The sequence below is a fragment of the Girardinichthys multiradiatus genome, chromosome 20, assembly GCF_021462225.1.
Source record: "Girardinichthys multiradiatus isolate DD_20200921_A chromosome 20, DD_fGirMul_XY1, whole genome shotgun sequence".
Taxonomy (NCBI): Eukaryota; Metazoa; Chordata; class Actinopteri; order Cyprinodontiformes; family Goodeidae; genus Girardinichthys; species Girardinichthys multiradiatus.
The window spans coordinates 4,033,525-4,058,232 of NC_061812.1; the positions used below are offsets into that span (position 1 = coordinate 4,033,525).

The 24,708-nt window shown below is 41.6% G+C and overlaps 2 protein-coding genes across 7 annotated transcripts in view; both read right to left on the minus strand.

Moving 5' to 3' along the window:
• The window catches only part of LOC124856956 (nuclear factor 7, ovary-like), a 605,901-nt gene that overhangs the window by 470,474 nt on the left and 110,719 nt on the right, over window positions 1–24,708 (minus strand). The gene's annotated exons all lie outside the window — the stretch shown is intronic.
• The window catches only part of raly (RALY heterogeneous nuclear ribonucleoprotein), a 100,407-nt gene that overhangs the window by 62,003 nt on the left and 13,696 nt on the right, over window positions 1–24,708 (minus strand). Inside the window, exons 1-2 of one of the 6 annotated variants that reach the window (XM_047347972.1) lie at window positions 17,568–18,249; window positions 17,185–17,491 (exon numbers count right to left, since the gene is read on the minus strand). The exons of the other annotated variants lie outside the window; for them this stretch is intronic. The gene's annotated coding sequence lies outside the window, so the exon portion shown is untranslated. Of the gene's footprint in view, window positions 1–17,184; window positions 17,492–17,567; window positions 18,250–24,708 lie in introns of those variants that run through there. 6 annotated transcript variants of the gene reach the window in all.

Here is a 24,708-nt window from a genome sequence, read left to right on the forward strand (position 1 = left end):
AAGAGGAAAACTGTGAAGCCTCTAAGGCAGCTAATGGAACAAGACCTTCGGCACATCTTTTCATCAGTGTAGGACCAGAAAGCAGAAGTGTGCAGCTCCATAAAGGCAACATGTACTGACAGAAAAAGAAAAGGTAGTCAAAGGATTTCTGCTTTAGAAGAATCATTTTGACTCCCCAGCACAGACGTAGCTCTGAAGTTAAAAAGCTTTGCCTTTTTTTTATTAGTGAACATTTTCAAACACATCTGTCCTAAGAAGTTAGCTTAAAAGCGTTGTTACAGGTGGGATGATGAAAATCAGTTCATGATATCAAACCTCCAGCAAGGACTTTTTAGTTGAAGATGCAGCTAAATGGTTCACCCAGGTCAGTGGCCCTCAAACTGAGGTCCGTTGGCTCCTGCGGGGCCGCAAAACATGAGTATTGGGTCAAATATTGGTATTTGGTTAAAAAAAAAAACATTATTACTCGCAATTATTTATTGACAAACCTGTAATTAATTAGATTGATTTTTTTTTTATCACATCCCACCAACATAGATTTTATTTATAAGTACAACATACATGCAAAAATACCGCAGCAACTGCCACAACTGCCAAAAATGATCTACAAGCAGACAGACTGCAATGCGCCGCTCGAAGCAGCTAGGACCAAAATGACTGGACATCAACCATGACTCAAGCTACATTAATCATTAGCCCACAGAGTGTTAGTTGCAGTGATGGCTCTGTTCTGGCTCGTGGATCGGCTGTCATATTCTAGCTCAAACCTGCAGGACTGAACAGCTCACAGCAGGAACGCTTACTCTGTCAGAGGTGTAATATTCCTCATATTTAAGGTCTGTCTGCCAGAAAGAAAAAAACTTCTAGAACTATGGAATCTGTTAAAAGTCGGTTGCCCTACAGACAGTTTACTGAAGCCAACAAATCAGCCTGAAATTCGGATCTTTGTGTGTTTAAATTAGGGGGTTAGAGCACTTTTTAAAACCTTCGGATTTTGGTGAAATCAATTCAATTCAGTTTATTTATATAGCGCTAATTCACAACACATGTTGTCTCAGGGCTCTTCACAAAAGTCAGGTTCATACATTCCAATTAATCGTAACCATTGAACAGTGCAGTCAGAGTTAGTTATTTATTCAAATTGGATAAAAAGTTTTTCTATCTAAGGAAACCCAGCAGATTGCATCCAGTCAGTGACTTGCAGCATTCACTCCTCCTGGATGAGCATGTAGAGACAGTGGACAGTCACTGGTGTTGACTTTGCAGCAATCCCTCATACTGAGCATGCATGTAGAGACAGTGGAGAGGAAAAACTCCCTTTTAACAGGAAGAAACCTCCAGCAGAACCAGAACCAGGCTCAGTGTGAGCGGCCATCTGCCACGACCGACTGGGGGTTTGAGAGAACAGAGCAGAGACACAAAGAGAACAAAGAAGCACTGATCCAGGAGTACTTTCTATGTGAAGGAGAAGTAAATGTTAATGGATGTAGCTCCTTTAGTCATTTCATCTAGAAAGAAAGAACAGATAAACTCTGAGCCAGTTTTCAAGGTTAGAGTCTGAAAGAGAGCACATAGAGTTAGTGTATTTTACTGTGTTTTTATAAGTGTACAACTGCTTCAAAGGAAATACATCCTCTGGCCAAATACATTACACAACACCTGAAAGCATGTCATGGAGCATTTCACTAAATGTTTGGACCCGATACCAGACAATATTTTTGGAAAATGCTCTTCAAGATCTAAACTCCTAAACCTGGTATGAATTACAAGGAAGCAAAGATAAAAAATATTTCACTTTATTAAAAAAAGACTGAGATCTTTATTCTATAGTCAGCATGAACACACAGAGCTTGGCTTTAATGCTGAATTTAGTTGATCCTAAAACTGCTCTGTAATCAGTCCTTCTCCTTTTTAACTTCAAACTGAGTCAGAATTTTTTGCTAATTGGATCCAAACAAACGAGCAAACAGAGACACTCAGCTGGGAAGCAGAGCCAGATACAACAAGTGCATGGATTGGATTTAAACAAACTGAAGATTTTCTTTTGTTCATTAAAGGTCATTTGGTGGTTTAGTGGACTGTTAAATGTATGGTGGAAATGTTAAATGGGAAGCTGCTCAAATACTCCAATATTTTATAGTTTGTTAGGAAGAAGAGTTTCTTCCTAAAGAGAATCTAGACAGAAAACATCTTACTTTCCAGAATCAAAAGAATCATCAAGCTGATCAGCTCTCACCAGACGGCTGACCTATTTCTGTTTTCCTTCAGCTCTCTGATTGTCGGCAGGTCTCTCCATTTTTCTGCCTGCAGGAAGCAGGGGACATTTAGCACAAAGATAGTGAGACGTAGGAACCCAGAATGGTGCCAGTGGCTGGAGATGGCATTTCAGCTGATTGGCGCTGGAGGGGGTTAACACTGCAGCACACGCAGGTTGTTAATGGGAATCACAGCCTGAGGACTCTGGACTCGATGTGGGTAATTGATGGGCTTTTTCACTGTTTCTTATGCAAAAAGTCAATTCTTTATGCATGAATTGGGAAATTATTTAAATGTTTCAAGCAGAGTTTGTACATTTTTTAATATTTAATCACTACAAGCTTGAATTTGCTCTTTTGACTTTTCTTGTTTGTATCTCCTGAGAACAGCATATAAATGATGAATCTAGCAATCATCTGGATTCTTTGCTTGTGGTAGCGTTTGGACTGTGCCAAACCTGCTGCCATCTCCATGGATTTCTGGTTGTGGATCCATTTCAGCTGCTTTTAAGGACCAACGTTTGTGAAAACTGACTCATGTTTGGATCCATCAGCATCTGGATGCTTGAGGAACACAATGGGCTTTAATCCCCAATTCACAATGCATACAGTTTTATTTTTCAAAAACTGCAACTGTGCTGATAATTGGTCAAGTTTTATTTTATCTTACTCTTTTGCTGGTAATGATAAATTCAGTGTCTTCAATAGCATTATGTTGGGTTTTCTTTGTCTATTTTTCTATCATTTACTATTTTTCTTCCTCCTGCTGATTTACTAAAGTTTTTTACTTCTAGCACCACAGTGTGTCCGCCATTTTCTCCAGGTTGAAATCTCTCCTTCTTACTAACAAAAGAAAGAATCCAAAGTCATGCAAAACCGTACATGTGCATCAACAAGAAAGTATGGAAAATGCAAATAATACGTATAATTAAAGCAAATTAATTAATTCAGTTTTATTTATATAGCGCCAATTCACAACACGTCATCTCAAGGCTCTTGACAAAGGGTTTTGAATGGTGCGGGTGGTTGGGGAGGTTAGATTAAACTACTGTGTGTTAGAGGCGACTGTAGCTCAGTAGGAAGAGTAGTTGTCTTCCAATCAGAAGGTTGTGGGTTTGATTCCAGCTTCCTCCTGCCATATGTTGATGTGCCCCAGGGCAAGGCACTTAACCTCAAGTTGCCTACCTATCAGTGTATGAATTTGTGAGCATTAGTGAGTGCGATTGGGTGAATGTGGCTCTAGTGTAAAGTGCTTTGAGCGGTCTGTATGACTGGAAAAGCGCTATATAAGTTCAGTCCATTTACCATTTTTAGAGTTTGGCCATTTTAGAATGGGCTATGTGTAGGGGTACTAAGTAAAATAATAAACTGATAAAGTTTGTCCATCTAGACCCCACTGATGGCCATTGTTATACTAAAAACCACAAGGATTGGGGGTATCTCTCTCTCTGTCAGACTGATTATAACCATTGGAAAAGAGAAGGGGTCATACAGGTAGCAGAAATGGAGGGTGTGTTTGCACCTCAACCATAACTGAGCCGGTTTAGGCTAAACCTGACTCCCCCTTACTCCAACCAACAGGGAGGGAGGAAGATGGAGGTAAAAATAATTGGAGAGAGTTGTTTCCTGTTGCATTGTGTGAAAGGTGGGTAACTTAAAAATGGGCAAAGTCAATTCAATGAAATCGTATAGATTTCAAGTCAGGTACATACAGGGGTTGGACAATGTAACTGAAACACCTGTCATTTTAGTGTGGGAGGTTTCATGGCTAAATTGGGCCAGTCTGGTAACCAGTCTTCATTGATTGTACATTGCACCAGTAAGAGCAGAGTGTGAAGGTTCAATTAGCAGGGTAAGAGCACAGTTTTGCTCAAAATATTGAAATGCACACAACATTATGGGTGACATAGCAGAGTTCAAAAGAGGACAAATTGTTGGTGCACGTCTTGCTGGCGCATCTGTGACCAAGACAGCAAGTCTTTGTGATGTATCAAGAGCCACGGTATCCAGGGTAATGTCAGCATACCACCAAGAAGGACGAACCACATCCAACAGGATTAACTGCAGACGCAAGAGGAAGCTGTCTTAAAGGGAGTGCTAACACGGATTGTATCCAAAAAACATAAAACCACGGCTGCCCAAATCACGGCAGAATTAAATGTGAACCTCAACTCTCCTGTTTCCACCAGAACTGTCCGTCGGGAGCTCCACAGGGTCAATATACACGGCGATACATTCTAATTAATCCTAACCATTGAACAGTTCAGTCAGATTCAGTTATTTATTCAAATTGGATAAAAAGCTTTTCTATCTAAGGAAACCCAGCAGATTGCATCCAGTCAGTGACTAGCAGCATTCACTCCTCCTGGATGAGCATGTAGAGACAGTGGACAGTCACTGGCGTTGACTTTGCAGCAATCCCGCATACTGAGCATGCATGTAGCGACAGTGGAGAGGAAAAACTCCCTTTTAACAGGAAGAAACCTCCAGCAGAACCAGAACCAGGCTCAGTGTGATTAAATCAATAAACGCTTTATTCTTGTAACATTTTCCTAAAACAATTTTGGAAAATGGTGTGCACAGGTTCTCATTTCTTTGTCTTTGATGGTTAATATCTGAGAAAACATGAAGCAACACACAGACCTGGGATCAGTTTCAGCAGATCTAGATTCACTTTCCTATATCCTCCTGATCTGAAAGAAGCTTGCTTAAGTTCCTTATTGAGGAAAATGGATGCAGAGTCATGACACTGTCTCAACACACACACACACACACACACACATATATACAATGGTTGCCTATATATATATATGCATAAATCCTGTTTGTGCTAAAAAACCAAACACACTGAAGGAAGGTGAGGAGAAGAGGACAAAGAAAAAAGTAAATGAAACAGGAATCAGCTTGGTGACACTGAGGTTGTGATAAAATGTTCTGATATTTATTTTGTCATTGCATTAACATCCAAAAAAAGCTCTGCTGATAACTAGTCCAATGCAAAGAGATGCTGAATGACAAAACTAAGACCAGAACCATTGAGTTTTAAACCCTAATCAGCTCAAAGAGTAGCATCTCAACCACCAAATCATCACAAGATTTTAATGCAATGTTCTTCTTTTAAAGAAAAACAACATAAAAACATTTACATTGGGGATGGCCTTCTTAGCTTGCCTAAACACCAACTAGCATTCTAGCGTTCAACCGTTAACTTTAATGGGATGTTTACATTTAGACGTCCACAGATTTCAGTCTAGACCTTCAGGGTCAATGTAGACGTGGTTCAGACATACCTTTAAACGACTGCAGGTTACATTTAAAACATATGAACCTTCATGCACAGACACGTTTGGACATCTTTGTTATTTTTTTAATCAGGCAAACATAGATGGAGCACACATACATAAAGTGCAGCCAAACACCACCCAACAGTGGTAACAGGTACAGGATGTCAAGATGAGCTACGTTCAGTTCAGGTTCATCATGCAAAAACAGCATCATTCAGTTCAAAAGTTTAGTGAGTGAGCTCCACACGAATCTGTTTATTGAAATGTTTTCTTCAACCTATTCAAATGCGCTCTCACCTCAGCAGATTGTATTAATTGTGCCCTGTGAGGATCTGCACCAGCTTTCAGATTTTTGGATCAAAGCTCAAATATCTCAACAGTTTTTGGATCTAGATTTGTTTTCTCATCAAATCCTCTCACACTACTTATTGTAGTCTGCTGTCACCCAACGTTCTCTCAGAGGAACCTGCTTACTTCTACAGGGCTAGTTGGTAATTTTAGCCTTTATTCTGCATTGACAGGCTCGTCAGTTTGTTGTCACAGAGTCCAAACAAGCTTGTTTACCTGACAAAGATAAAAACACAAACATGAACAGCAGAATTTATTCAAGCGAGCAGGAAGAGGAATGGTCCTGTGAGCACTGAAGCATCCCAGCGTGAAGACCTAAAAACACACAGCCTCATTTCTACCGCTATAAATTCACAAATGCATTGTTCTTCTGTTCAATTGCAGTGAAGGGGTCAGGTCCCATCAGAATCTTGCTCACAGACTTTGGGTCACATAGTGTTCAGCTGTCAGTCCTTAGAAAGTGCCCCTCAATGTACCAGACAGATGAGCTCTTTATAAATGTAGCCTCAGTAAACAGATTATTTAAACTATCTTCTAAAATCGCTATGACTGTGACAATGAAAAAGCAGCTTATAGCATTAAAGAAGCTGTTCCTAAAACACCAAAAATGTATAATAAAAGAGTTAATTTTTTTGAGATGCTGACACAGTTGCAATCATTGTGTAAAAACATGTTATTATGTCTTTCCCTAAAGCTGAATGGCCGGGAATAAGACATCCCCTTATTCCCAATAAAACTCTGTTTTAATAAGTAGGAATGAGGGCTGAGTAAGGACATGCTTTGCATACAGGTGTTGTTAGGATCCTAAAACATTTGGGGGCCCAGAAACAGGAATATCTTCAAATGACAGTATTTAATTTTAAACATTTTGTACTGTATCTGCCAAGGCTGGGTCTTTCCAATGTAAATTATGACGAACATGGTTCAGTTCTTCAACTTGTTTTTAGAATTTATTGTCAGCAGCTGGAGTAAAACTCTAAGAAAAAACATTGAGATGATTGTTATTCTGACTTAAAGCAGAGGATCCATTAAATTTTGATGCCTCCCTCAGGTTCTGGGTCAGGTCTTTGCACGATTTTTTTATACACTGACACTCAGCATTTTGTCCCACATTTGTAGGATTTGGGCAATACTGTACAAGAAATACACAAAAATACTGTCAAGCAGCAAAAGAAAAGCTTCACTACATCTTCACATTCAAGAACCTAAATAACTCTGACTCCTTGAAAGAAGGAAAACACATAATCAAAGTTGCTTTCTTTTACGTTGTAACTCTTATTTTGAAGGCTTTAAGCAGTTTTGTTTTGCTCTAATACAATGTTTTAACATTTGGTTTTTATAAACGGCAGCAGATATGCTTCATATCCATGTAATCTGATGAGCTGCATAAAATCCCTCCTACCAACCTGCTGTTTTTTTTCTCGTCATTAAAATTATTCCAAATTTTACTTTTCTTTCTTTTACTGTTCATCTTTGACTTCAAACTTGAACAATGCAGCAGCAATAAAGACATGTTGTTCTTCTGTAGGTGACTTGAATAATTGATCTTCTTGTTTCAGATTGAACTGCAGCCCACTCAGAGCAGGCTATAAACTAACTCCTCAAGCACAACGTAGGGAGCAGCCATGCTTTTACACTGCCAACACCCACATTAATGCAGCATTAAAATTTTACTCCAAAGCTTATTATTTATTTATCTGGTATTTATCAAAGGAAAGTGTAAAAATGTGATCTGTATGCCTTGCTGTGCATGTTGCTGCTGCATACCTGGAGTTTGCAGGACCAAGCTACCCGGTGCTACCTTCTGCTGCTGCTGCTGTGTTCACTTATCATATTCCTTTCTCAAGGGCACTCCTGCAATAACCTGCTGGACCTACTGTATAAACAAAGTTTACCTTCTGCGAACATGTACATATTTCTGATGGTGAAATATAACCTGGGCGGAAGTTTAGAGAAGTTCGACACAGATTTGTATCTGCAGACCAGTCCATGCTGACCCCTTTCCCCTGATGTGAGCGCCAGCAGTGGGCACCAGGACGGCACCATGGAGCAGTGGGATCATAACGTTGGTGGAACACGCATGATGCTGAGACAAGTGCCTGACCCTCCTTCTGCTGCTGAGGCCCTGCTCACAACTTAAACTGAATTCAAAGTCTTTGGAGACTGTGAAAGGAGGCTGCTTCTATCCAGACAGATCTTAATTTCACCCAGACACATCCTTAGTATATTGACCCCTCAGCCTTTAAAATCTATTTATTGTGTTAGAGGAAGTGTTGACTCAGCTCTTTTCTACTCCTTCCTGTCCACTTGTTCATCTCCTACACCATAATAGATCATTTTTCCCAGCTCATATTTTTCTGAGGGAAAAAACATCTTAGTCAGGTCTCTTTCTGGAACCGATGCGTAATCATAACCTGCTGAGATCATTTGTTATTGTTTGGAAACTTGTCATCAAGACGAGGAAACATTCAGAGCAGTTTTAATTAAACATCCACACATGGACAAAATTGTTGGTACCCCTCGGTTAATGAAAGAAAAACCCACAACAGTCACAGAAATAACTTGAATCTGACAAAGGTAATAATGAATAAAAACTCTATGAAAATGAACAAATGAAAGTCAGACATTGCTTTTCAAACATGTTTCAACAGAATTATTTAAAAAAATAAACTCATGAAACAGGCCTGGACAAAAATGATGGTACCCCTGAAAATAATGTGACCAAAGGGACGTGTTGAATCAAGGTGTGTCCATTAATTAGCATCACAGGTGTCTACATTCTTGTAATCATTCAGTGGGTCTATATACAGGTGCTTCTCAAAATATTAGCATATTGTGATAAAGTTCATTATTTTCCATAATGTCATGATGGAAATTTAACATTCATATATTTTAGATTCATTGCACACTAATTAAAATATTTCAGGTCTTTTATTGTCTTAATACGGATGATTTTGGCATACAGCTCATGAAAACCCAAAATTTCTATCTCACAAAATTAGCATATCATTAAAAGGGTCTCTAAACGAGCTATGAACCTAATCATCTGAATCAACGAGTTAACTCTAAACACCTGCAAAAGATTCCTGAGGCCTTTAAAACTCCCAGCCTGGTTCATCACTCAAAACCCCAATCATGGGTAAGACTGCCGACCTGACTGCTGTCCAGAAGGCCACTATTGACACCCTCAAGCAAGAGGGTAAGACACAGAAAGAAATTTCTGAACGAATAGGCTGTTCCCAGAGTGCTGTATCAAGGCACCTCAGTGGGAAGTCTGTGGGAAGGAAAAAGTGTGGCAGAAAACGCTGCACAACGAGAAGAGGTGACCAGACCCTGAGGAAGATTGTGGAGAAGGGCCGATTCCAGACCTTGGGGGACCTGCGGAAGCAGTGGACTGAGTCTGGAGTAGAAACATCCAGAGCCACCGTGCACAGGCGTGTGCAGGAAATGGGCTGCAGGTGCTGCATTCCCCAGGTCAAGCCACTTTTGAACCAGAAACAGCGGCAGAAGCGCCTGACCTGGGCTACAGAGAAGCAGCACTGGACTGTTGCTCAGTGGTCCAAAGTACTTTTTTCGGATGAAAGCAAATTCTGCATGTCATTCGGAAATCAAGGTGCCAGAGTCTGGAGGAAGACTGGGGAGAAGGAAATGCCAAAATGCCAGAAGTCCAGTGTCAAGTACCCACAGTCAGTGATGGTCTGGGGTGCCGTGTCAGCTGCTGGTGTTGGTCCACTGTGTTTTATCAAGGGCAGGGTCAATGCAGCTAGCTATCAGGAGATTTTGGAGCACTTCATGCTTCCATCTGCTGAAAAGCTTTATGGAGATGAAGATTTCATTTTTCAGCACGACCTGGCACCTGCTCACAGTGCTAAAACCACTGGTAAATGGTTTACTGACCATGGTATCACTGTGCTCAATTGGCCTGCCAACTCTCCTGACCTGAACCCCATAGAGAATCTGTGGGATATTGTGAAGAGAACGTTGAGAGACTCAAGACCCAACACTCTGGATGAGCTAAAGGCCGCTATCGAAGCATCCTGGGCCTCCATAAGACCTCAGCAGTGCCACAGGCTGATTGCCTCCATGCCACGCCGCATTGAAGCAGTCATTTCTGCCAAAGGATTCCCGACCAAGTATTGAGTGCATAACTGTAGATGATTATTTGAAGGTTGACGTTTTTTGTATTAAAAACACTTTTCTTTTATTGGTCGGATGAATTATGCTAATTTTGGGAGATAGGAATTTTGGGTTTTCATGAGCTGTATGCCAAAATCATCCGTATTAAGACAATAAAAGACCTGAAATATTTCAGTTAGTGTGCAATGAATCTAAAATATATGAATGTTAAATTTTCATCATGACATTATGGAAAATAATGAACTTTATCACAATATGCTAATATTTTGAGAAGCACCTGTATAGGGCTACAGGTAGTCACTGTGCTGTTTGGTGACATGGTACCACACTCAACATGGACCAGAGGAAGCCAAGGAAAGAGTGGTCTCTGGAGATTAGAAAGACAATTATAGACAAGCATGTTAAAGGTAAAGGTTATAAGATCATCTCCAAGCAGCTTCATGTTCATGACTACAGTTTCACATATTATTCAGAAATTTAAGATCCATGGGACTGTAGCCAACCTCCCTGGACGTGGTCGCAGGAGGAACATTGATGACAATATAAAGAGACGGATAATATGAACGGTAAGAAAAGAGCTCAGAAAAACTTCTAAAGAGGTTAAAGGTGAACTTCAAGCTCAAGGAACATCAGTGTCAGATCGCACCATCCGATGTTGTTTGAGGAAAAGTGGACTTAATGGGAGACGACCAAGGAGACCATTGCTGAAAACAATCATAAAAAAGCGAGACTGGAATTTGCCAAACTACATGTTGACAAGCCACAAAGCTTCTGGGAGAATGTCCTATGGACCGATGAGACAAAAATTAAACCTTTTGGCAAGGCACATCAGCTCTATGTTTGCAGACGGAGAAATGAAGCATATGAAGAAAAGAACACTGTTCCTACTGTGAAACATGGAGGAGGCTCTGTTATGTTTTGGGCTGTTTTGCTGCATCTGTCACAGGGTGTCTTGAATCTGTGAAGGTATAATGAAATCTCAAGACTATCAAGGGATTCTAGAGAGAAATGTGCTGCCCAGTGTCAGAAAGTTTGGTCTCAGTCGCAGGTCATGGGTCTTTCAACAGGATAATGACCCAAAACACACAGCTAAAAACACCCAAGAATGTCTAAGAGGAAAACATTGGACTATTCTGAAGTGGCCTTCGATGACCCCTAACCTAAATCCTATTGAGCATCTTTGGAAGGAGCTGAAACATGCCGTCTAGAAAAGGCTCCCTTCAAACCTGAGACAACTGGAGCAGTTTGCTCATGAGGAGTGGTCCAGAATACCTGCTGAGAGGTGCAGAAGTTTCATTGACACTTATAGGAATAATTTGATTGCAGTGATTGCCTCAAAAGGTTGTGCAACAAAATATTAAGTTAAGGTACCATCATTTATGTCCAGGCCTGTTTCATGAGTTTATTTCTTTAAATAATTCTGTTGAAACATGTTTGAAAAACAATGTCTGACTTTCATTTGTTCATTTTCATAAAATTTTTATTCATTATTACCTTTGTTAGATTCAAGTTATTTCTGTGACCATTGTGGGTTTTTCTTTCATTAACCGAGGGGTACCAACAATTTTGTCCACGCGTGTAATGTTTCATGCCCAGTCCCTCAAATGAAGTCATAGTCATGTGAATTATTACCACAGCTTTTATATGATGTTCTTATGTTTGAATCAGTCCTTTTCAAAGCTGGAGTGACATCCACTTTACCTCCTTAGATGTGGGAGGTAATGATGGACGGGAAGGAAAGAGCTGGTGGGCGGGATGTGTCTTTCTGACCTATTGATTTAAAAACCTGCTCAAAGGTTGAAAGAAAAGAAGGAAAGGGAGCATGCAAGCACATTAATGCATTGGTGGGTGCTGGCTAATGACATAACAGCACTAGACAAGACATGTTCGTGTTATTGCATGTGCATTAGAGCTGGGCCGGAGCTCATTTAGTATTAGAGTCAAACGTCCACCCTGAAGTCATTCTTAGTTTAATTTCAAGCTGAAGCTACCTGAGTCAGACTCTTTGGTTCTGGTTTGCTGTAAATTAGAATTGGGCCGATTTTACAGTGAAAATTTGAGCCAACTGTTAAATGTTGATGAGGAGTTCACTAATTCCTGGGCATGAATATCATATTAATTCAAAACATTTCAGGATCGATAAAATGAATATAGAACAAATAACTTTAATTTAATGCAAAAATAATTTACTGTGAATGTTCTCTCATCCACACAGGGTCACAATTATACATAAAGTCTCAAACATTGACATGGCATAATTGTTCTTGGATAGTTGACTGCTCCTAGTTGGAGCAATTTTAAATACTTTAGTCCAGATTTCCAATAAAAAAGTGAAGCAGTCCTTTAAATTGGCAGCAGAGGAATCTCTAACCAGACACCAACTTCAGCACCATTACCAAGCCGTGATGTACGGACATGTTTTCTCAGAGATTACGATGTGAACAACACATGGGGCGCCCACTTCTCATTGAAAAAATGCTGCCAACAACAATTATTTTGTTTCAGTGTGTTGGTGCCACTTTCTGGCACAGCATCACCCTGGGCAAATAGCCACATAAAAAACTACTATTTATTCATTTATTTTTACTACTCAGAACAATTAACTTTAATGTTTCTTGTTATAATTCTCATCGTTTTTCTAGCTGCTTTGACCCACATGCAGAAATACACTCAGGAAAACAGGAAAAGTTTTAACAAGTTTATTAAGAAATATTTTGTTTGCTGGGGAAACAGGAACTCGTATGGAGAAGGGATCAATGATAAGTGACAGGTAATATTCTGGGTTGTTGATCTTGATATATTCTTGCTTACAGAGGGTGATTTGGAGATCCGCCAGGGGGGAGGAGAAGTGAGATGATGGAAAACTCCGGGAGCGTGTCGGGTAAGTGAACGGTCCAGGTAATTCTGTTTTACTTGCACTCCGACAATATTTCCCAAGAAGGACTTGTGATAACGGGTTTGATCTGGGAGACGTGGAACGTTGGATGAATGCGGAGACTCGAAGGAAGCTTCAGGCGGACAGCTGAAGGACTGATAACTGCCTCAATCTCGTACGGGCCAATGAACCTGGGGGCGAGTTTCTTGGACATTGATTTTAGGGGGATGTCACGTGACGAGAACCAAACCTTCTGACCAGGCTGATACTGGGGAGCCGCAACCCTTTTCCTGTCTGCATACCTTTTGTTCTGCTCAGCAGTGCGTTGAAGGGCTTGTGCGGTGGCTGTCCAGATATGTTTGCATCTACGGATGTGATGACGTACAGAAGTGACTGAGATCTCTTTCTCATCAGCGGAAAACAATGGTGGTTGGTAGCCCAGAGAAGCTTTGAAAGGGGAGAAACCTGTGGCAGGAGAAGTGTGAGAATTATGAGCTTACTCTACTCATGGCAGGAATTGGCTCCAGTCTGTGGGTTTGGTTGATGTTAAACAACTGAGGATGGATTCCAGATCTTGATTTATCCTCTCCATTTGACCATTAGATTGAGGGTGATATCCTGAGGTCAGAGATACTTTAGCTCCCAATGATAAGCAGAATTGTTTCCAAACCTTTGCTGTGAACTGAGGTCCGCGGTTGGAGAGGATCTCCAGAGGTATACCATGGAGTCTGAAAATATGTTTCACCAGAAGTTGAGCTGTCTGAAGGGCAGAAGGTAGTTTTCTGAGAGGAATGAGATGACGGTCTTAGAGAAACGGTCGATAATAGTGAGTATGGTGGTCATACCTCTTGAAGTGGGAAGTCCGGTGACGAAGTCGAGGGCTATATGTGACCAGGGCCGCTTAGGAACACAAAGGGGTTGCAATAGTCCTATGGGTGTTTGGTTAGAGGACTTATTTCTAGCACAAATAGTACAGGCTTGTAAATACTCTTTGATGTCTCTATGAAGGGACGGCCACCAAAACCTTCTGGAGATGAGGGCAATGGATCAACTAGAGCCAGGATGGGCCAAGAACTTGGATGAATGGAACCAGTGGATCAGGCGGGACCGGACAGTTGATGGGACGTAAGTCCAATTTGGGGTCCAGTTCTGGGATCTGGTTAATTTCTGAGGGCCTGGGATAACAAATTCTCCACATCCCACATGAGGGCTCCAACAGCACAACTTTGCGTTAGGATGGGAGCAGGCTCCTTGTCAGAGTCGTCTGGGGAGAAATGTCGAGAGAGGGCGTTGGGCTTGATATTCTTGGAACCAGGTCTGTATGAGATCGAGAGGTTAAAACGTGAAAAGAAAAGGGACCAACGAGACTGGCGAGGGTTAATGCATTTGGCTGCTTGAAGGTAGGCTAGGTTTTTATGATCTGTCCATGCCACAACTGAGTGTTCAGCTCCCTCCAGCCAATGATGCCACTCCTCCGGTTCCAGTTTTATTGCCAGGAGTTCTCGGTTTCCCACATCATACTTTCTCTCGGCTGGATTGAATCTGCGGGAGAAAAAGGCACAAGGGTGAAGTTTGCCATCAGAGTCAGAAACTTGGGTTAGCACAGCCCCTGCTCCAATGTCTGATGCATCAACTTCTAGTGTGAATTGTCTTGATGGGTTTGGATGAATGAGAATGGGAGCTTGAGAGAAACTGTCCTTGAGTTTATGAAAAGCAGCATCTGCCTGTGGAGTCCACTCAAAACGGTGTTTTGTGGAAGTCAGAGCGATTAATGGGGCTGCAATTTGACTGTAGTTTCTGATGAATCTTCTATAAAAATTGGCAAAGCCCAAAACCTGTTGAAGCTGTTTACGTGAGTCAAGAGTGGGCCACTCGAGTACAGCCTTAATCTTGTCTGGGTCTGAACGAACCTGCCCACCCACTAGGATGAATCCGAGGAAGTTAACAGAGGTCTTGTGAAACTCACACTTTTCAGCTTTTACATATAGACGGTTCTCTAGGAGGTGTTAAATGACCAAGCAGATGTGTTGTTGATGCTCTGAAAGGTTTCTTGAGTAAATGAGGATGTCATCTAAAAAAACAAAAATGAAACGATCGATGAAGTCCCTCAGGACATCATTCACTAGGGCCTGAAACACAGCCGGGGCGTTACAGAGGCTGAAGGCATAACCAAATACTCAAAATGTCCTAAAGGGGTCTTAAAAGCTGTTTTCCATTCGTCCCCCTGGTGGATACGGACGAGATGGTAAGCATTACAGAGGTCGAGTTTGGAAAACATGGTAGCATCTTGTACAGGTTTGAATGCGGAAGAGATGAGTGGAAGAGAATATTTGTTCTTGATTTTGATAAAATTTAGTTCCCTGTAATCAATGCATGCACGAAGGGATCCATCTTTTTTCCCCTCAAAGAAAAACCCCTCCCCTAGTGGAGACGTTGAGGGACGAATGATGCCTGCAGCTAGGGACTCGCCGATTTATTTTTCGAGGGTCTGTCGTTCTGGGCGTGAGATATTATAATGTCGACTGGAGGGCAGAGGAGCCCCAAAGAGTCAATGGCGCAGTCATTTGGCCTGTGAGGGGGTAAGGACAGAGCCCTAGTCTTACTGAAGACCTGTTTTAGATCCATATACTCCTCAGGAACTAAAGTTAAGTCAGGATACTCTGCTTTTCCAGAATCAGGTTCTGGTTGTTTGGGTAGAACGGCTGAATGTAGACAGGATGAGAGGCAGTTAGTGGACCAGGAACTAATTTGACAGTTAGACCAGTTAAGGAGTGGATTGTGCTTCTGTAGCTAGGGAAACACTAGGGGACTCTGAGAAACAGGAAACACGAAGAAGGATATCAGTTCACGATGATTTCCAGAGATTATTAATTCTAAAGGCTTGGTCTTGTGTGTGATGTGTTGAAGGTTCTCACCGTTAATAGCAGAAACCAGGTGAGGGATAGGAAGGAGTTCTGTGTCGATCTGAGCCTGTTCCACCAAGCGTTGGTCGATTAGGTTTTGCTCACTTCCTGAGTCAATGAGAGCAGATAAGTGGAGTGAGTCTTAGGGGAACAAGATGATAGCTGGTATGGTGAATCTGTTATTGGTAGGGGTGAAATGGTGGTCCGTCAGGTTCCCCTTTACAACTGGCGGACCCTCTCTTTTGGTCGCACTGGGCATGAGGCGATGAAGTGTCCGTGTCTGCCACAGTATAAACACTGCTTGGATTCCATTCATCGTTGACGTTCCTCTGGGGAGAGCCAAGTCCGACCAATTTGCATGGGTTCTGGAGAAATGTAAGTGGTTCAGGGCGAGGTGCTGCAACTGAGCTCAGAGGTGCCTGTGATCTCACAGCAAACCTTTCAAAACGTGACTTTGTTCTATCTCTCAATCTATTATCAACTAGAGTAGCTAAAGTTCTAAATTCATTTAGAGTCTTGGGTTCATCTAGCAAAACTAACTCATCCTTCAAAGATTTGTCAAGGGACTGGAAAAAAGCGGTTTTAAGAGTGGAGGTATCCCAACCTGAAGAAGCTGCTAGTGTACGAAACTCTATAGAAAACTCTGAAATTGGTTTGTTTCTTTGTTTTAACGCCCACAGACGGCGGGCTGTATTGGTCTGATCTAATTCGGTGTCCAAAATCCGCTTGAATTCACTTATAAAATCATTATAAGTGCAGCCGAAGTGGTTATGGTCGGTAAAGCGAGCCTCAGCCCATCTTAGTGCCTTTCCAGAAAGGAGTCCTAAAATAAAAGAGATTTTAACATCATCATGGGGAAAAGATTGTGGAGAGCAATTAAATACTAGGGAGGACTGTAGGAGGAAACCTCCACAACTACCAACCTCACCGGAAAACTTCTCCGGATTGGGGGAAATGACATCACGGGAATGAGGAAGTTGCTGTGAGATGGCGGACTTAACGGCACCCTCTGGTGCAGCGGGGTTTAGACTGTTCTGAGCATGCTGGAGTAAAGAGGACATCTGTTCAATTTGTTGGTTGCTGTGTCATTGTTGTTCCAGGAGGGATCGAAGTGAGTTTCTGTGGGACTGGATCTGGAGGCTATGATCTGAAAGAGTCCTCCTGAGTGTATCTGCTGGGTCAGAGTGTTCTGTCATCGTTTTTCTGGCTGCTTTGACCCACATGCAGAAATACACTCAGGGAAACAGGAAAGGTTTTAACAAGTTTATTGAGAAATATTTTGTTTGCTGGAGAAACAGGAACTCGCCGCTGTATGGAGAAGGGATCAATGGTAAGTGACAGGTAATATTTTGGGTTGTTGATCTTGCTATATTTTTGCTTACAAAGGGTGATTAGGAGATCCGCCAGGGGGGAGGAGAAGTGAGATGATGGGAAAACTCCGGGAGCGTGTCGGGTAAGTGAATGGTCCAGGTAATTCTGTCTGCACTTGAGGTGGAGGTAGCACCAGGTGGATGATCTTGGAGGAGAGTACGGTGGAGGGTGAGCCAGGTTCGTTCACAGGAAGCCTGAGGAGACTTGAAACCAGAATGCAGCCAACTGAGAAGATAATCCGTGAAGTTCTCTTGCAGAGAGAGAGTCTGGATCTTCTGCATACGCAGACTGGATAAGAAGCTCGGAACTGAAAGTAACCTGGGAAGGAGGACACGAGAAGGTAAGTACTCTGAAAAAAATCACAAGGAGTCTTGTCTTGGCCAGCTAGAGTTACCGCTGCAGGTTAACACTCAGGCGCCGGAGTGTTGGCAACGTTGGGTACTTAAGCTCCTCTCCTGATGAGGCTGATGGAGAACACCTGTGGACTCAGCTCCTACCGTGTGTCTGGTGCCATCTAGAGGTTGGATGGGGTTAGTAGCAGGTAAAACAGGTGAACAGAAAGAAACTCCCAGAACTCCGACAATATTTCCCTGGCCTGAACACACTGATTCACCAACATTAATCTTGCATTCTATTTTAATGATTCAGGACAGACAAATGAGCCAAAGACACATATACAGACCTGGTGATGTGAGAATTTCTGATGTTTGGACCACTCAGCTCCATTACAGAAAAGGTACTGCAAATTCCAGGAGGCTGAAATGATTGTTTGACTGATAATAATACAGTTATAATCAATGCCCTATAAAAAGTAAATCCCAGAATGAACAGAGCTTGGGAGTAAAATGTTATGGATGTATGATTCTGTGGCCTTTTCTAATCATCTCTTCGCCGCCCTAGTTAAATATATCTGCCCTTGTTGCTTGTCTGCCGCACCGCTCACTGCTGCACGCTTACACACCATAACCACTGATCACATAAAATGCAACACATAGCCAAGGATAAACTGATACAAGAGGATGACACCCTTTAGGAGGGTTAAGAACAGGCATAGATAAAAGACGGACTCGTGCACTGCTCTTGGCTTCATTTGGCTCATCCTAGATGTGCTAAGTGGAGCCCGGTACCAAAGGTGAATGTCACTCTGTATTTCTTCATTGGCATATTTTGTAAACTGATTAATTTTATATTATATCTTGAGTTTGTACTTAACCATTTCTCATTAAATACTTTGCTGGTTTTACTGGTTGGGTCTCCAAACTGGAGAGAAACTGACCCGGTGGTGCACGGAGGGAAAAGAGCAAAAACTCCCAAAATACAACAAAAAAGATTATGATTTAGGTGCAGAAAGTTCCTGAACCCAAACTTTGTGTGACTTGTACAGCGTCTACCAACCATTACTAGGTCAACAGTAGCCAAGGAACTAAGTAGAAGGTAAAAGTAAAGTAAATTCCCAGTGGCTCCTGTTTTTAACCAAAACCTTTAAACACACAGAAGTTTTGAAAATTAAACAATTAGTTAATCCATCGCCAACGGCTTCAACAGCAACGATTAAGAACTCTTAAGGTCCTTGAGTCAACCTGTTTTCTGTGAAGTGACAGCAGGAAAATGTTCCCTCTCCGAACTAATCTCACTTTGCTGCCACCTGAGCAGCACTGCGGCGGAGATGAGCTGACAACAGCAGGGCTAAGGCAGACGCAGCTCATTAGGAAACTTTATCATGAGACTGCAACCTTAAATTTTCCCCAAAAACAAGCACAGCTGAGGTCGGGTTGGGAGAAATTCTGTGAAACGTGCAGTAGTTGATCTGCCAGGTTTAACGAGCTGAATGTCTCTGTCTCTGGAAATGAATAAAGATTGTTTGCATGCAGAAGTTTAAAGAAAGAAAGACAAATTAAGGCAAAGAGTTAAGCAAACTCAGGTCCTCCATTAATTTCCAAAACAGCAAAACTAATAACTAATAGTTTAGCACCTCCACTTAGTCAGGGTAAATACTCGTAACCAGTTCTTCAGTGTCAGAAATGTTAAATGTTGATAGAGATTTTCTTTGAGGTCTGTCTGGTCGAGTCCGATTTTGGCCTATTCAGATTTTTCTTTTAAGGACATTAGCTCGTTTGACAAACTCATTTGTGTGAACTTTGTTTCAGTTGAACAATTAAATCTAACAAACATTAATCATGAGGGAAAAAAGTTCTGCAGGTTAAAATAGAAGTTGTACTTTTGAATCCCTACATTCAAGATGGCGCCGCTGATGGCAGCCTCGGAGTTTTGCTCTCTTGTTTTCTGGGTGTTTTTGTGGTGCTTTCTGCCACCATTCGGCGGTCTCTACGCGCACCCCTTCCTTCAATCCACCTGGCAAATGTGCAATCCCTGCTGCTGGTCATCCTCTACACTATCATCATTCAGTCTGTCCTGTCTTCATCCGTCTCAGTGTGGTTTAGCTCATCTACAAAGCAGGACAGGTCCAGACTACAAGGAACTATCAGGTCTGCAGAGAGAATCATCAGGGCTGACCTTTCTTCTATCCAGGGCGGCAGCCAGACTTTAAAAAATACTCAGGTCCACCACTTATCCCCATGCACATCAGTTATTATGAAGACCAAAACCTAATTAAAATGAAAGAATTTATTTAAAACATAGGTGACTTGAATGTGACGTGTGTGTGTGTGTGTGTGTGTGAATCCATGAGCATCCATCCTCTGAAGCAAGGGCACAACCATGATGACTCACTGAAATGAGATGAATTAGTTTATATGAATCTTGATTGTTCACGCTGCACAAACATTCAAAACACAAGATCTGAACATACTTCTTACTTCTTTAATCACACTCTAACCTGTCTCTCCTGATAAATCAATCCACCTGCCTCAGTCTGTCTTTATGTCTGAATTCACTTTAGACTTGACTCACTGGAATATTTTTCTAAAAGAACACAAATATAATTAAATTGTGCTTTATTAAGTAATACACATATTTTATAATGAAACTAATTTGTACTGTATTCTTTGCAGTCAAATTTTGCCTGGATATCACTGTAATAACACATCTATCTGTGGTCAGTAGTAGTCTAGAGTGAATGTACTGAAGGCCAGTCAGTATTTGTGTTTTGAACAACACAAGGACATGGGTCTCACCAATGGGCGGTAACTATTCTAACTAAACAGTGTTATGAAGGCTAGTGAACTGTTTTTTGGAGAAGAAGGTGAAGTAAAATATTTTTAACAAGTTACCACTGTTACGTTCCAGCGTCAGCTGCGCTCTTCCTCTTCTGGTCTTTATTTTAGCGGTAGGGTATGCAAAGTTGCACTCTTCTTCGCAGACATTGAGTTTGACTGCCTTACACAGTTGCAGCGGCTCCTACAGAAACCTGGTGGAGCTACTCAGAGAACCACGCTGTTCGAAAGCATTGTTGTGATTAATTTTTCATTTTATACACAGCAGAGAAATACTGAGGTCCGGACCTCGGTGTCCTCAATGGTAGCTACGGCCATGCCTCTATCCAGAACTTATACAGGTCTAGGATCAGGAAAAGAGCAACTAAAATCTCTGCAGACCCCACACACCCTGCACATATACTGTTTAGACTTTTACCTCCAGGTTGCGCTGCAGAGCACTAAAACCAGCCGCCACAGGGACAGTTTCTTCCAACAACATCATGCATACATGGACTCATCTCACATTATATTCTATTGTAAAGTCAATTGTGTATATGTAAATTTAAAAAGATATTCTTTATTTCCACTATTTACCAGAAACAAAATCCTCGCTGAGAGAACATCTCCTAACTTTACTGCTCCATTATACACCTTCATGTTGGAGGCAGTCATTTTTATGGCCTGGAGGTGTCCTGCCTGTAAACTGGTCTTCATGCACTTGCAGCAGAGAGAGGAGCAGAAGGTTGGGCCTATCTGGTTCATCGATTTGGTAAATGTTAGTGTAGTTCTGATCTATAGCTTTGGCAATGCTGAACACCAGGAGACGAAACTGTGCTGCCTTCTGATAAATCACTGGCACTGAAGGAAGGGAAGAACTTATGACGGTCTCTGTTTCTCACAAAGTTTTATAAAATCACTCTTTTTCTTTCCGCTTTGAATATTTTTAAAGAGTTAAACAACCTCAATGTCACAGCTTTTCAAACTTTCTACACACACACACACACACACACACACACACACACTTTTGATAAAGTGAAGCTGACAGTGATCAAATGCATCCAGAAAGGTCAAGGCTTCCCCGTTTCAATGAGGAGTCGTTTGCTGCCTAAACACATTACTCAGAGGATTAAATTTCAATAACCTCATTCCCAAACGCATTAGACTGAAAAATCCATAATAACCCGGCGCTATTGTGACAACCATGTTTATGTGAATTCATTACAGCAGAGTTTGATTCTGCATATTGACATAATTTAAAGTCGAGTCTGTGTCATGACGGTAATGTTAAAGACGGAGAAGTGCTGAGTTACATGATAAACTGTAACTCAGAGACATGAAGGTCAGCACAGAAACACTCTGAGCACAAGGAGACTTCTCACTGTAAGAATGATTCTTCTCTTTATAATAAACTGAAGCTTTCTGACACACATTCAAGTCAGCCTAACCTATCATGGTTTAGTGTAGAGGGGTCTGCAGCAAACGCTTTGGCAGCAGCACAGATTTGGTGTTCTGTGGCTTCAAAGTTCTTTCTTTATCTTTCTTCTGATTACTTAGGAAGAAATTGATTGCTTTACAGTTGGAACCACAAAGGACTCATGACCACACTCACATACCAGCACCGCCCCATTCAAAGGATGTTCCAGATATCCCAAACAAAAAGAAGGGAGAAGTTATGGGAAATAACTTTCCTCCTGTTGCTGCCGTCCATCAAGGTCCATGCTTGTATGTTTTGCAGAGTTTTACTCTGTTTCTGGTCAGAAATGGCTTTGTTGCTTCCCTTCTTTTCACAAGGCAGTTATAAAGAAATCTTTGCCTCAAAGATGTGTTAGGCCCAGCCATGGATGGGGAACAACCACTGAACTACAGCACTCATACACACTCTTTAATATTTGTATTAATGATATTTAAACATACGTGGGACTAAAAGGGTTGCAAAACAAATAAACCCATTTGTTAGCTGAACCGCTAATCCTGATGAGACATCATCAAGTCTGATATAAAAAATATAACACTGTAAATAAAATATACAGATGACAAATACCATTTGTTTAATTTATTAGTAAAACGTATTACAACACTAACATAATAACTTTGTGAACAAAGTTTAAATGAATTTGTTTTTAGAGCAACTTATTAAAGTACCAGTCTGTCTTTTATATAACAGTCTGCCCATCCCTTCCCTGCGCTCCTCTCCTCAGCTTCTCTAACACAAAACGGCACATTATGCCTGGTTCACACGGCAAGATTTTAAAGTTGTGGGTTTGAAACCCCAGGCATGACGATAAAAAAATCAGGTTCGGTCCTACAGTGTGTGGCGTCCAGCCACATGGTAGGCACAACGTACCAACAGGTTCCGCTCACGATCATTCAGATTGGGAAATCTCGTAAACCCTCTCAAGATCAAACGTGAGTTCAGAGTAATCCCCCCCCCCCTCCAACGGTGTTTCTGCACCTCGTTTTCTGATTGGCTACAGGTCGCATTCAACAGGCTCGTTTTTCCCCAAGGAACACCCCACCCTGTAGGATATCAGGCCAAGACATTCCAACATGTTGAATATTCCCGATTTGAGGTCGGAGCGGTCCTGACGTCCTTCTGAGCAGCCTAGATCACTCTTAACACATCACACACAGCAGGAGAATCTCATAAGATCATCTTTAGAGCCATCACCATGATCAGGGCATGTCGGATGGGAGGACTGAGTCAAAAATAGGCATAAAAATCCTGCTGTGTGAACCAGGCATAAGAGGAACATCTTGCTTAATACCACCAAAAAAAAAAAGTTTCCTTAGCTAAAATATAAACTGAAAATAGCCATTAAAACAAGTTTAGCACATTTCTACAACAAGGAATAAAGATGAATTATTAATTTTCCAATCTACTCTCCATCAAGACATTAAAGTTAAATAAAACGATCTCGTTATGCAGCTTAACTTTAATCTCAGCCAAACAATGTGATATCTTCATAAATCGATCAGATATTTCAGGTTTACACAGCCATGTTTTTGCCTAAAAACTTTTGCCTAAAGTACATTTTGTGTATCAGGAGGTGCAATATATGAATGTTTTTGCTCTGCCGTTGCCACATTTGGTTGAGCAATCCACATCGACCCACAATAAATCATGGGTGAGCCCGCAAGGATACACTAGACCCATCCTTCAAATCTGGGAAAAAGAAGGATTTGTCAGCTGCATTTGGAGAAACATTTGAATTTGGACAGGCTTTATTGTCTCGCTGCCATTGAAGGATGCAGCCTCTGAATTTAATGGTAATAATAATATAATTCAATACAACTCAATTCAGTTTATTTATATAGCGCCAATTCACAACACATGTCGTCTCAAGGTTCTTCACAACAGTCAGGTTCATACATTCCAATTAATCCTAATCATTGAACAGTTCAGTCAGATTCAGTTATTTATTCAAATTGGATAAAACGTTTTTCTATCTAAGGAAACCCAGCAGATTGCATCCAGTCAGTGACTTGCAGCATTCACTCCTCCTGGATGAGCATGTAGAGACAGTGGACAGTCACTGGTGTTGACTTTGCAGCAATCCCTCATACTGAGCATGCATGTAGCGACAGTGGAGAGGAAAAACTCCCTTTTAACAGGAAGAAACCTCCAGCAGAACCAGAACCAGGCTCAGTGTGAGCGGCCATCTGCCATGACTGACTGGGGGTTTGAGAGAATATAGACTTTATTGATCTCACAATGGAGAAATTGTCCTCTGCATTTAACCCATCCCTTAGGGAGCAGCAGGCTGCCATTGTGCGGTGTCCAGGAAGCATTCAGTAACTAAGGGTCATGCTCAGGGACCCAGAGTGGCAGGCTGTGGGATTGGAACCAGGGTACTTGTGCCCTCTCCAGGATGCAAATGCCTTGCTCTCCAACCACTAGGCCACCACTCCCCTCACAGTCAGTGAGATAGGCAGCACCTCCCCGGCGACCCTGTGGGGATAAGATGGTATAGACAATGGATGGATAGGAGGAAGTCGGAGTACCTGGAGAGAACACACTCATGCACAAGAGACATGCAGAAAGACCTCAGGCAGGGATTTAAACTCAGAACATTATTGCTGCAAGGCAGCAGCGCTACCAACTGTACCACCGTGCAGCCCATAAATGATCTAAATAACATTATTATACCGTTATTAATGAATGTGCTGTTAGATGGCCTAAGTAGGAATAATTGTTGCTTTTCTGTCTCAAAAGCATCTAGATCATGTTATACATTTATGTTCTTTACCTTTGTGTGAAAAATCATGAAACTAATATTTTACTCAGTTTCCTAATGGTCAGCATTCCTCTCTACCTTCTCTTTGTTGATTATGCAGAAATAAAATACAAAATATGTCCACAATTTATCAAAAACATGGGAA